This window comes from Megalobrama amblycephala, linkage group LG14 (genome assembly GCF_018812025.1).
Source record: "Megalobrama amblycephala isolate DHTTF-2021 linkage group LG14, ASM1881202v1, whole genome shotgun sequence".
NCBI classification, from domain to species: Eukaryota; Metazoa; Chordata; class Actinopteri; order Cypriniformes; family Xenocyprididae; genus Megalobrama; species Megalobrama amblycephala.
The window spans coordinates 47,075,429-47,088,292 of NC_063057.1; the positions used below are offsets into that span (position 1 = coordinate 47,075,429).

General features: G+C 39.6%; 1 long non-coding RNA gene across 1 annotated transcript; it reads right to left on the bottom strand.

Annotated features, from left to right (window-relative positions):
* Positions 1 to 5,916: 5,916 nt before the first annotated feature.
* Positions 5,917 to 6,549, bottom strand: LOC125245954. Its single transcript, XR_007179646.1, has 2 exons — positions 6,354 to 6,549; positions 5,917 to 6,246 (listed from the first exon to the last, which is right to left on the bottom strand). It is a non-coding gene; the product is annotated as an uncharacterized LOC125245954 (long non-coding RNA).
* Positions 6,550 to 12,864: the final 6,315 nt, after the last annotated feature.

Genomic DNA, 12,864 nt, shown 5'->3' on the forward strand with positions numbered 1-12,864 from the left:
AACCATTTGAATCAGTTTTAAATACGGGGAAAAAAATGGGGGGGAAATACAGTCAGCCAGACGGCAACAGTTCAAAAGCTAATGTTGTGGACATAACTGAAGAGTATTTTCTTTAAGAAATGTATTCTCTGTTGTGGCTTCATACTTACAGTATATGATCAGTCCACATATCCCTTTTAAGCTTATTGTCAAGTACACCAAGATATTTATAATTTTGTACTGATTATACTGGCTGCCTATTAATTAAAAAATAATTCATGCTCTCTGAAATCAATAGACATTTCCTTTGTTTTGGAGAAGTTTAGAGTGCGATTTGATTTCTTGCACCAATTTAAAAAGATTTCTAGGACTGGACTGTGTTCCTCCTGCCCGTCATATAAGAGACTCTCTAGCCATGTTTCCACTGTTGAGCCAAAAACATCAAAATTTGCTGCATTAAAAAATCCTCAGTTGGCTCAATTAAATTATGTGAACTGAACACTGGCACTTCATTTCTTAAACCAACCAAAGATTTTCAATGAAACAATCAACATAAAAATTAATTTTGACCTAAAAAAAAAATCTTATTACAGTGTATTTTTTATGGCAAGAACTAAGTTCAAAAGGTTAAATCTAGCAGAAACAGGTATAAGATAACAATTGCAGGTCACCATTTTATCAGGTGAATAGTGATTATATTAAACAAATGGATACTGGTCCCCTGTTAGATGGTGTGAAACGATCTGGTTGCTTTGCCAGTTCTTCGTTTTCATTCATTTTGACCTCCAAAATCTTTTTACAGTGTATTTTAATAGATGTTTTAGTGTTTTTATGAACATTGCTGCTACATTCAAAGATATACAGAATACAAACTATTGCTAAATATAAAGGTACAAATATAAAAATATTATTTAACATCACTGAACCAACCTACATACATCAATTTCAACAAAACTAGGTTTTATGGGTTAAATCAAGCAGAAATAGCTATTTAAGGTAACAATTGCAGGTCATCACTTTATACAGTGAATTTTGATTTGATTAAACAACATGCCTTTGGTCCCCTGTTTGATGGTATATTGCGACATCTGTTTGGTTGCTTTGCCATTTCTTACCATTAAAACACACTAAATATTTTGGAGGTCAGATCTCAAATTTTATGTTAACTTGCTGCATTGCTGCAAAATTGTCAGTTATCTCAAATTATGTGAACTAAATGTCTTTTAACACTGACACTTTAGCTGAACCAACTGAAGATTTTCAATGCAAGAATCAACATAAAACATAAACTCACTCTGCGTTGATTACGCAATGGGGAATGTCACACGTGATCCGGTGTCTGAAAGCAAACTATCCAACAACTCCAATCCTATTGGCCTATTGACCCAGAGTATAAAGGAGCACCTGGAGAAACTGTCAGCATCTCTTCGTCTTTCGGGTCTGTTCTGTCTGATCGTGACTATGTCGACTCCGGTAAGGGATTCTTTAATATGCCTTACAAACGTTCAAGAGAGTGTGTTCATCCGTGTCCCAGGATTTGACACTTGATATACACATTTTTGGGTGTTTTCTGTCTGGAGAGGAGCGCACATAGACAGTGCTTGAGGGCACTGTCTGTGTGTTTGTCTTTGTTTACTCTTCTCGAGGGAAGAGGTGTCCGCATCTGTGCCTGGTGATTCTGGCCCCGTTTGTGCTGAGGCGAAACGGTGGCTGCAATCATAGGGCTTGCAGGTGAGCTCGTTGGGAAGTTTGAGAAAGTTGTATTCTCTCAACTCCCCCGGGGCTGACGAGGATGAGTTGGATGACGATGACATCCGTGTTTAACGTTGTAACACTCCGAATAGAGCGTACACTAAATTGAGGGAACCGCTCCTTCCTCAGGAAAAAAATATATAAAAAAAAGGAAACCTAAAGACAGACAAAAATTTGTTTCAATCACCCAAATGTATTATACAATTTAGAAACATTAGTGACCCACAATACAACCAGAAAAAAATGTTTAAAAAAGTGTGTATGTGAAAGTCCAACTGTAGTATGTATGATATTGAATCAGTCTCACCGGAAAATGTCCATGAATGAATGAATGAATGTCCGTGAGCAGATCCAAGGTAATGACCGACACTGTTAAAAATATCCTCACTGGAAAGCAGTCCAAAGTCCAAAAAACACACAGATAATACTCCACAAGCGAGGCGGCAGTAAACTCCAAAGTGAACAGTTCGGTACGTATTCCACAATCGGTAGGCAGTCGGGAGCGAGCACAAACGCTCCAGACGCCGGTCACCAGGATACCTTTAAAGTTCCGTGTTATGGTCACGTGATGTGTAGGCCGCGAGGGAACTGCGAAATCTCGCGAGAGCTTGATCACATGGGGTTTCACACACACATACAGGAGCAACGGAACAGGGCACAGGGTGATAATTAAAATAGATTACCAACCACACATTCTTGTTAATCATACACTAGCATAAATATCACCCTTATGTGGCAATGCTACAACGTCATCGTGTCCGGCAGTGAGTGCTCCTCTGGCTGCTGTGTATGTGGAACTGCTGTATTGTTGGGACATGCTTTTTGGTGGGCTGCAGCTGCCGTGAGAGCACGTTAAGAAAGTTGCCACCTGCAGACGGCTCGACGAGCCTTTCTGTCCATGAATGTTGCAGCTCCCATAACTTTCCAAAATCCCAAATTCAGTATCTCAAAAAATTATAATATTACTTAAGACCAATACAAAGAAAGGGTTTTTAGAAATCTTGGCCAACTGAAAAGTATGAACATGAAAAGTATGAGCATGTACAGCACTCAATACTTAGTTGGGGCTCCTTTTGCCTGAATTACTGCAGCAATGCGGCGTGGCATGGAGTCGATCAGTCTGTGGCACTGCTCAGGTGTTATGAGAGCCCAGGTTGCCCTGATAGTGGCCTTCAGCTCTTCTGCATTGTTGGGTCTGGCATATCGCATCTTCCTCTTCACAATACCCCATAGATTTTCTATGGGGTTAAGGACAGGCGAGTTTGCTGGCCAATTAAGAACAGGGATATCATGGTCCTTAAACCAGGTACTGGTAGCTTTGGCACTGTGTGCAGGTGCCAAGTCCTGTTGGAAAATGAAATCTGCATTTCCATAAAGTTGGTCAGCAGCAGGAAGCATGAAGTGCTCTAAAACTTCCTGGTATATGGCTGCGTTGACCTTGGACCTCAGAAAACACAGTGGACCAACACCAGCAGATGACATGGCACCCCAAACCATCACTGACTATGGAAACTTTACACTGGACCTCAAGCAACGTGGATTGTATGGAAACTTTACACTGGACCTCAAGCAACGTGGATTGTGTGCCTCTCCTCTCTTTCTCCAGACTCTGGGACCCTGATTTACAAAGGAAATGCATAATTTACTTTCATCAGAGAACATAACTTTTAACCACTCAGCAGCAGTCCAGTCCTTTTTGTCTTTAGCCCAGGCGAGACGCTTCTGATGCTATCTGTTGTTCAAGAGTGGCTTGACACAAGGAATGCGACAGCTGAAACCCATGTCTTGCATACGTCTGTGCGTAGTGGTTCTTGAAGCACTGACTGCAGCTGCAGTCCACTCTTTGTGAATCTCCCCCACATTTTTGAATGGGTTTTGTTTCACAATCCTCTCCAGGGTGCGGTTATCCCTATTGCTTGTACACTTTTTTTCTACCACATCTTTTCCTTCCCTTCGCCTCACTATTAATGTGCTTGGACACAGAGCTCTGTGAACAGCCAGCCTCTTTTGCAATGACCTTTTGTGTCTTGCCCTCCTTGTGCAAGGTGTCAATGGTCGTCTTTTGGACAACTGTCAAGTCAGCAGTCTTCCCCCCATGATTGTGTAGCCTACAGAACTAGACGAGACCATTTAAAGGTCTTTGCAGGTGTTTTGAGTTAATTAGCTGATTAGAGTGTGGCACCAGGTGTCTTCAATATTGAACCTTTTCAAAATATTCTAATTTTCTGAGATACTGAATTTGGGATTTTCCTTAGTTGTTAGTTATAATCATCAAAATTAAAAGAAATAAACATTTGAAATATATTTGATATATATATATATATATATATATATATATATATATATATATATATATATATATAAAGTGTTTTTGCTTTTTTTGATTCCTCTTAGAAAAAAAATAAATACAGTAAAAATTAATTTGATTTCGACTGCATTTACCACTGCCACATGACCTCTGTTTTGTGCCATGTCATGCTAATGAGAAATTAAATGTAAAATTGGTTTGTCATGCTAATTAATTTCCTGTGACTCAATTGTGTTTTTGTGAGTTCTAAATTGATTAAAACTAATTTCTTTAGAAATTTCACTGTGGTTGCAGACCTTGTTGGGCCTAACTTGTTTGACCCCCGGCTAAGCCAGGAGTCCTTTATGTGTGTTTGCATGTACTTCCCAAGTCAGCATGGGTTTCCTCTGGGTGCTTCCGTTGTCTGGTCCAAAGACATGCAGATTAGCTGGATTGGATATGCCAAATTGAGTGTGAGTGATTTGTGAATGTGAATGTGTCCCAGTAAAACTTCAGACCCTGCAAATGAGCGGGAATAACACTAAGAAGATGGATTGTCATAACTTGGTTTCACTGTTGCACTATTCCACTGTTCTCATTTTGGATATTAAGGATTGCCAATATGTTTTCAAAGTGGTCGAGTGGCATCGTTGCCAATTTCTAGATGCGAGAAAGCAAAAGACTCAACAGTCAACCTGAGTCATTCACTCACTGGAAAACTGGGTTTGTAGACATGCGAACAGTGACATTTTAATACGTGTATGTTGTTTTCCCTTATCTGTTATGGCTCAGGTGTCTCCAGCCCTTTATGTTAACCAGCTTTGACTATTTTATTTGTTTAATATTTGCAGCACTCTTGAACAGTCATGGTTTACATGCATGGATCATCTATACTTGCACAACACAATGTTTAACCCACATGTGGCAGTGGTTAATAAAGTCGGATTTAGTGAAATATTTGGTGCCAATCATTTTCTTGCAAAGGCGAAACATTTTATCAAAAAGCACCCGAAGAAAGTCCATTTTTCAGTTTTGGTGTTGTCTTGAGGACTACCCTAATATATATATTATAACCACACACACACAACCCCTCCCCCCAAACCCAAAAAATCACACAGAAATTAATGGATGAAACTACACAGAAATGAATGGATGAAACTACACAAGTTTTGATAGCTAAACTTTGAAAAATGCTGTTTTCTGCCACGGTTCATGGGTTCACTGACTCATTCTTGCTCTGTCTGCGTGTGAGTGTGTGTTTGTGTTTTGGGTGCTGTTAGTGTCAGTTCAGTCATTAGCGTTGCTATGGTGACTAACTGCACTGATCAGTCACAGGTGCAGCTCGTTATCTGTCTTATATGTAGTCACGTGTCTGCTGTGTTCCTTCCCAGCAGTTCTCCTTTTGTCTCCTGTTTCCTGTGAGTTGAGTTTCTGTTCGAGTGTGGATTTCTTACCCGGCCGTTTTCTCTGGATTACCATCTGCCTGTTGGATCCCAGCCCACTGCCGTCTTCTTGCCACCAAAGCCTTCCACGTGTTGCACGTTCTGACCATCTTGCCCTGATATTTATCCTTGTTGTGGATCAATAAATTAGTGATGTCCAAATGAAGCAATGAACCATTATTGAAGCAATGAACCATTATTGAACCACTTCATCATTTGTTTTGAAAATGGGTTAATTCATTCAAAGCTTCATTTAAGTGACATCTAGTGGCGAAATTGTAGATAGCAAAATAATGTCTGTATGAGTGTATGTGTGAATGATGTAAATAAACTTTGATTGATTGATTGGTTGATTCTATTAATGTAGTCTATGTAGTGTGGTAGTTGGGGGAAGGTGTGCTTGGGGGAACAGAGGATGTGTTGTAATGGTAGGGGGTGCTTGTGTAACTAGGGATGGAGACTTAAAGATTTTTATTTAGAAACATTATTTTTTCCACTGTTTTTGGACTGAGTCTGTTTCTTTTTTTGCTGACAATTTCTCCAGCTTTCGAAAACACACGTTCACATGGCACTGATGAGGCCGGTATGCATAAGTATTGCTTTGCTAGCCTAAACAAATGTGGATAGATATTTTGTGTTTGTTCCAGTAGGTCAGAGGATCTTTAGATCTTTACAAAGGAAGGTCTGTCATGTATCGCTGGACCTCTACAGTAGCATCTACTGTGGAATTCCTCTGGGTTCTTGCCATAGTTGCTTGTTCATCAAGGCTTTTCCAAAGGTTAAAAGCTGAAAGAGAGAAACATGAGAGTAATATGCACTGTAAGGTTTCATTTTGTATAATGTTTTTACTTATTTTCTCCTGTATATTAATAATTACCTACTTATAACATTACCTGTGGAGGATGGATTTTGTACATTTGGTGCTGCTGGTTGAAGTGGAGCTGGTATAGATGGATTTGTAGGTGTGTCCAGTGTGTGCCTCATCAGCGCTGCACATTCAGAAGTCAGTCGTCGCACTGCATATTGTGCTTTGTCTTGACTGCAGAAACCAATGCATTTAAATCTCGGGTCAAGCAGTGTGGACAGTGACAGGACGGTAGAGTTCTCAAGCGTGTCAAATTCAGGAGGGTTGTAGACATGTTCTGTCCCAACAGTTTTGCGGTCACGTTGTTGGTATTGATCAGTAATTCCTGAGTTGTGTGAAGCAACATTTTTAACAGTGGAATGACCATTGACCCCGACACTCTCTTCTGCTGGGACATTTCCACTGTTGCCCTGTAAAATGGTTTCAGCACTTGTAGACAAGCAGCTACTGTTTCACAATCGTCAGAAGAGAGAGGATTAACTTCTGTTCTGAGCGATGCCAGAGCTGCTCCCACTGTCTGCCTCTCATCATATAAGCACGGCAGCATCAAGAAGGAGCTGTTCCAGTGCGTGTCCACCTCCTGGATCAGCTTCATCACTGCACAATTCATCTGCTGTTGTACATTTTTCAGCTTCTCTTTAGCGGTAGTGCTTGATCTAAAATAGGTCACCACTTTCCATGCCCTTGTGCGCAGATCTTCTAGGCCAGGTGTTTGGTCAATGGATTTTTTGACCACCAAATTTAGTGCATGTGCAATGCACACTACATGCCTTATGGCTAAATTTCAGGCAGTGGCTGTCATGTTAGCTGCAGCATCAGTCACAAGGCATGTAAACTTTCCCTCAATGCCCCACACAACCATGAGAGACCTCTTGGCAGCTGCATTGTTTTCAGCAGTGTGGTCTTGAGGGAATAGCAGCACTCCTAAAAGTACTGTGGCCAGCATTGCATCATCAAGCACAAAATGGCAAGTGACTGCAAGATATGCATCCATATTAATAGAGGTCCACATATCAGAAGTCAGACTCACTCCCTCCACGTTCTGCAGTTGAGCCTTGGCCTTGGTCTTCTTCTCGTCATATTTTTCATCCACCATCTTCTTTAGAGCCTGTCTAGATGGCAGAGTGTATGTGGGGTCTAGCTTTCCCACAAACTCTCTGAAGCCCTGGTCATCCACAATGGAAAAAGGCTGAGAGTCTTTCACCAGCATATTAACAAGTGCCTTATCCAGCTCTTGCTTCCGGCCCACTAAGACAGAAACAAACAAACTGTTATGTGATATCACGTTAGTGTAATGTTTAAAGGTGCCCAAGAATGCTTTTTCACAAGATGTAATATAAGTCTAAGGTGTCTCCTGAATGTGTCTGTGAAGTTTCAGCTCAAAATACCCCATAGATTTTTTTTAATAAATTTTTTTAACTGCCTATTTTGGGGCATCATTAACAATGCACTGATTTACACTCGGCGCCGCCCCCTTAAATCGCGTGCTCCCTGCCACACGAGCTGTCGACTATATTACAGCGCATTTACAAAGTTCACACAGCTAATATAACCCTCAAATGGATCTTTACAAGATGTTCATCATGCATGCTGCATGCATGCTTCGAATTATGTAAGTAAAGTATTTATTTGGATGTTAAAGTTTTATTCTGAGTGAATTTGAGGCTGTCCTCCATGGCTAACGGCTAACCGCTGTTGGAGAGATTTATAAAGAATGAAGTTGTGTTTATGCATTATACAGACTGCAAGTGTTTAAAAAATGAAAATAGCGACGGCTCTTGTCTCCGTGAATACGGTAAGAAACGATGGTAACTTTAACCTCATTTAACAGTACATTAGCAACATGCTAACGAAACATTTAGAAAGACAATTTACAAATATCAGTAAAAATATCATGCTATCATGGATTATGTCAGTTATTATTGCTCTATCTGCCATTTTTCGCTGTTGTTCTTGCTTACCTAGTCTGATGATTTGGCTGTGTGCAGCTCCAGACATTAACTGGTGTAAGGCTCCAGCTTGTCATGACTCTCCCAACCTCTAGTTGGTGCTGACTTGTAATGACTCTCCCAACCACTAGCTGGCACTGACACCTAATGCCGTGTAATGACTCTCCCAGCCACTTGGTGGCCCCAGCTTCAGTAGAAGCATGCCTTTTTCTTTCAGTTGTGTTCAGTCTTGAGCCTACTATTCCTGTGTTATCCTTGCCATGAAAGCTAAGTCTGTTGAGTTTTTGATTTGCCTTTACTCATCTTTTGTTTCTTGTATTTCTCTGTGGAAGCACGACTTCCCTTTTGTTGTACTATTGTACTTGGACTCCTAAGTAAAACACTTTTTGTTCAAGTCATCTAAGCCTATATGTTATTCTTCTGCCCTTGGGTCCATCTGTTATTTGTCATCTACCATAGCTCAGTGGTAAAAAGGCAGTTCAGTTGACTAGAAGACCAGAGTTCGATTCCAGCTTCAGTCACCCATCACAACTGGCTACCCTTGTGTAATCCCTTTCATAATGTTGGGAACATGGGCTGGCATTATGCAAATATTGGGGCGTACACCCCGACTGTTACGTAACAGTCGGTGTTATGTTGAGATTCGCCTGTTCTTCGGAGGTCGTTTAAACAAATGAGATTTATATAAGAAGGAGGAAACAATGGTGTAAAATAGAGGTAACATAATTGTTCAGACACTTTGCATCACAGAAATACATTTTATTTTAAAGAATATAATAGAATACCTTTATTTTAACCCTTTAACACGTACGATCACACCGGTGTGATTAGTCTTGGCTGGCCCCAGGAGCGTACGATCACACCGGTGTGATTAGAACGTTCAGTGCATTACGTGATCAACTGCCAAATTCAAATGTGCGTGCGCGCTTTAACTGGCGCTAAACCAGAGACGGACGCGCGCAGCGCTTTTCATATATCACATATATGCAGTGTTTTCAACCAAATAATGTTCATTTCAGGTTTCAGACATTTAAATACACATGAGTACTAACAAAACAATATATTTAGAGTTTGTAAAATACACAGTGATGTCTATAGGAGCGGAAATAACAACCCTTTCCATTATAACTTGACAACACGTTTAATTCATATCAGATACACATTGTGAAAGTAACTTAAAAGCTTACTCTATTCTTCCCCAGTTCACCGGCACACTTACTTTCATGTATTTCGGGAGAAGTGGATAAATTCACGGGTTGTAAATCCAACAGATCCGATTCTCTGCGCGGTGCAAACTAACATGGCGGCGCCCATCGCTCATATGGCTCAACTAACGCGATCGTTATAAAGGTGTTTAAACAGCAAAACACATCCACTTGCACGTATTTGGCAATCGGAATATTAGATATTTCATGCTATAGTTAACAAATTTGTGAATATTTTGAATAAAAAAGGAAAAATTAAATGAAAGCAGATTATCATTCATACAGTGCTGCGGTGTGTCATGTAACAAGCAATGACGCGTCACCATGAAAACCATAAAGTGATACATTCTAAATAACGGTCGCCTTAAAAAACTCATGCTGGGGGGTCAGCCAGAATATTTGAAACTTACGTGCGAAAGGGTTAAATTTGTAACGAATGTAGCGGTTATTACTAAATTTATGGATGAAATATGAATATAATAATTCATAAGGTTATGAATAAATTATGATTTATATATCGACCCAACGGGGAATTAAACATATATTGTGAATCAATTACAACGAATTATAATCAATTACATATATGATTAGTTCTGGTTTAATAATTATTTAGAGAAACTGTTCGTTTGTCCAGCAAACTAAGTCCCTCACAGAATATTATAAACAGAGTTATTCTCTGGCCATGAAAATAACTAAAGCATAAAGCGATCGAAAAACGTTAAAGTGACTTGGTCTTCAGTTGAAAGAACGAACAGAACAATCGAGCATGAATTAAAGTGTTTAATATATGCAGCTATGACTGAGATTATACGTCTAAAATATATACAGAAGGTATACACATATATATACACAAGAGTGAAAATGAAGAAAAGACATGGAAAGAAAGATGATCAAAGGATGGCAAATTCTTTGTTAAACCTTTTTGAGAGAGAGCCAGCACAGAAATCAGTTTAGACAAATTCAGATAAATGATAATACTTGCTTATTGGTTCAAGTCCGTGTGTAGCAGTTTCAATGCGCCTGGCTGGGTTGGTCCTTTCAGAGAGGGTTTCTCCGGCGGGGTTTTCAAAAGAGGTTTAAGCTTAAGTAACTTAGCCGAAGAGAGAGAGAGTCTAAAGAAGTGGTCCTCCCGAGCTGCGCGCGTGGTTGGGAAGCGCGGTCACCTGAGGCGTCCGTGCACGAGGTGCTCGTGAGTCAGTCGGGAGACAAAGGAGAAGAAGAAGAGAACGCGAAGAGACGAGGTGAAGGTGTGTGTCGTTGTTTTATGGAACCCAAGCTAACACACCTCCTGAATTGTAGCGACCAATAGATGCGCAGCACTATTTGGCGGGCAAAGTTCCTTTGTTTGGAATCCTAGCTGAGTTTGCATACTTAATGCCCATCAGATCGGATTTCGAGATGGAGCGTGTTCTTCACAGGATCATTAAACACATAGAAAAATGCATTTGTCCGTTTTGTGACATGTCTCAATGAATAGCTCAAGTCCGGAGCTTTAAAACGAGATCAAACTCGATAGGTCGGAAAGGCATAGGGAAGAAGTTATGGTTTACAGACAAAATTATATCGTTAAAATGCACACTAGCACAAATACACTCATTTAACACTAGGAAACATGCATAGGCCCTAAAATACATGATGAAATACATACATGAAATACATGTATTTCAGCATAGTTGTGTTTTACAGTAAAAAATGTATGATTGTGTTTCTATATGTGTCTGTGTGTGTGTCTTTGTGTGTCCCTGTGTGTGTGGGGTGTTGGAATGTGGATCTGGTCAGTCTCTGGGGGGGGGGGGGGGGGGGTGCTCCTTTTGAAGTCACCAAAGTGAGGAAGTTGCACTTTCTGTTTATCCTCGCAGGTCCACAAAAGTGTCAAGTGGGCTCATCTTTGGCAGATCTGTCTCAGAGCCGGATGAGGTTTTACAACCCAGTCCTGCATGCTAAAAGCGTTCTGAACATTCCAAAGTTTATTGATTATCCTGATACGTGTGCATACGCTACAGATTGTAATAATATTTCACAGTATTGCTGTTTATGATGAGCTGAGACATTATTACAGAGGCTTTTTTTCACAGCCTACCTGACTGAAAGGCCTCATTAATATGCAAGTCATTTCAGGTCATTATTATGTGATTCTTTTGTCTTCTCAGGTGTAAATGGCCCATTATTCATGCAGATTCACGCCTCCATGCATACTGTGTTTCTTGACAAAAAGTGTCTTACAAAAACTAAATCAATATATTGTTTTATATGAAGGAGTAGGCAGCATAATTTTTACATAATTCTGAAGCAAAAACTCTAGTCTACAACCTCCAGTACCCAAAAGTCTTGTGAACACAGATTTAATATACTTTTTTTGGGCGTATTTCAGTGACTTAAGTTTTTTTGTTTTTTTCAATAACCATGCATAAACATTATTCCTTCAAAAATACAAACATGTACATACATTTTCCTCACATATTATTGTAGCCTAGTTTGTGCTGAATACAGTGTAATGACACTTTTGTCATTTATATGTTTATGAACAACTGAAAAAAGCACAAATGTCAGGGCATGCCAAAACTTCCCCAAGCCCCAAATCAGCCTCAGACTACAGAGGGTTAATAAATCATTGTGTGGAAGAATGTGTATAATAAATATAGCCTACCATGATCTGTGTTCTCCTGCATGCCCTCATGCTTGGCTTTGAAGTGCCTCAGCATTGATGACGTATTATTATTATACGTCAATTGCTGGGGAAACAGCAAGCACTGGACCTGTGTAAACAGCAATATGCAAACAAACTAATTATTACATACAACACTATAATGCTACTTAATGTTGAGTTCACATACATCATGGAACCTATTGTACCAACAGTAATGACAGTATTAGCCACTTAATCTAATTTTGCTTAAATTACCTGGCCTAAGCCAGGTGCAGTAGGATAACCAAGGTATAATAAAGCACCTACCTTATTAGGACTGATCAGATGAAAATGTTCCCACATTGGAGAACGGGTTCTCTTCGTAGCTGGCTCCATGATGATGATCAAACAAATGCAGTGATAATAACAACTATGCAAACTCCTACTACAACAAACCCACATCTTGTGCATCATTTTGGGTGTTTATATAGTGTAGCGGTTGTACAGTTATTAATCAATTTATGGGTTAGATATATGAATATGATAAATCATAAATCATTTATATACATGCATGATAATGCATATACCGACCCAAGGGGGAATTAAACATATATTGTGAATTAATTACAACGAATTATAATCAATTACATATACGATTAGTTCTAGTTTAATAATTATCTAGAGAAATTATGTTTGTCCAGCAAACAGTTAACTTCTCATAGAATATTATAAACGGGGTTATTCTTTGGCCACAAGAAT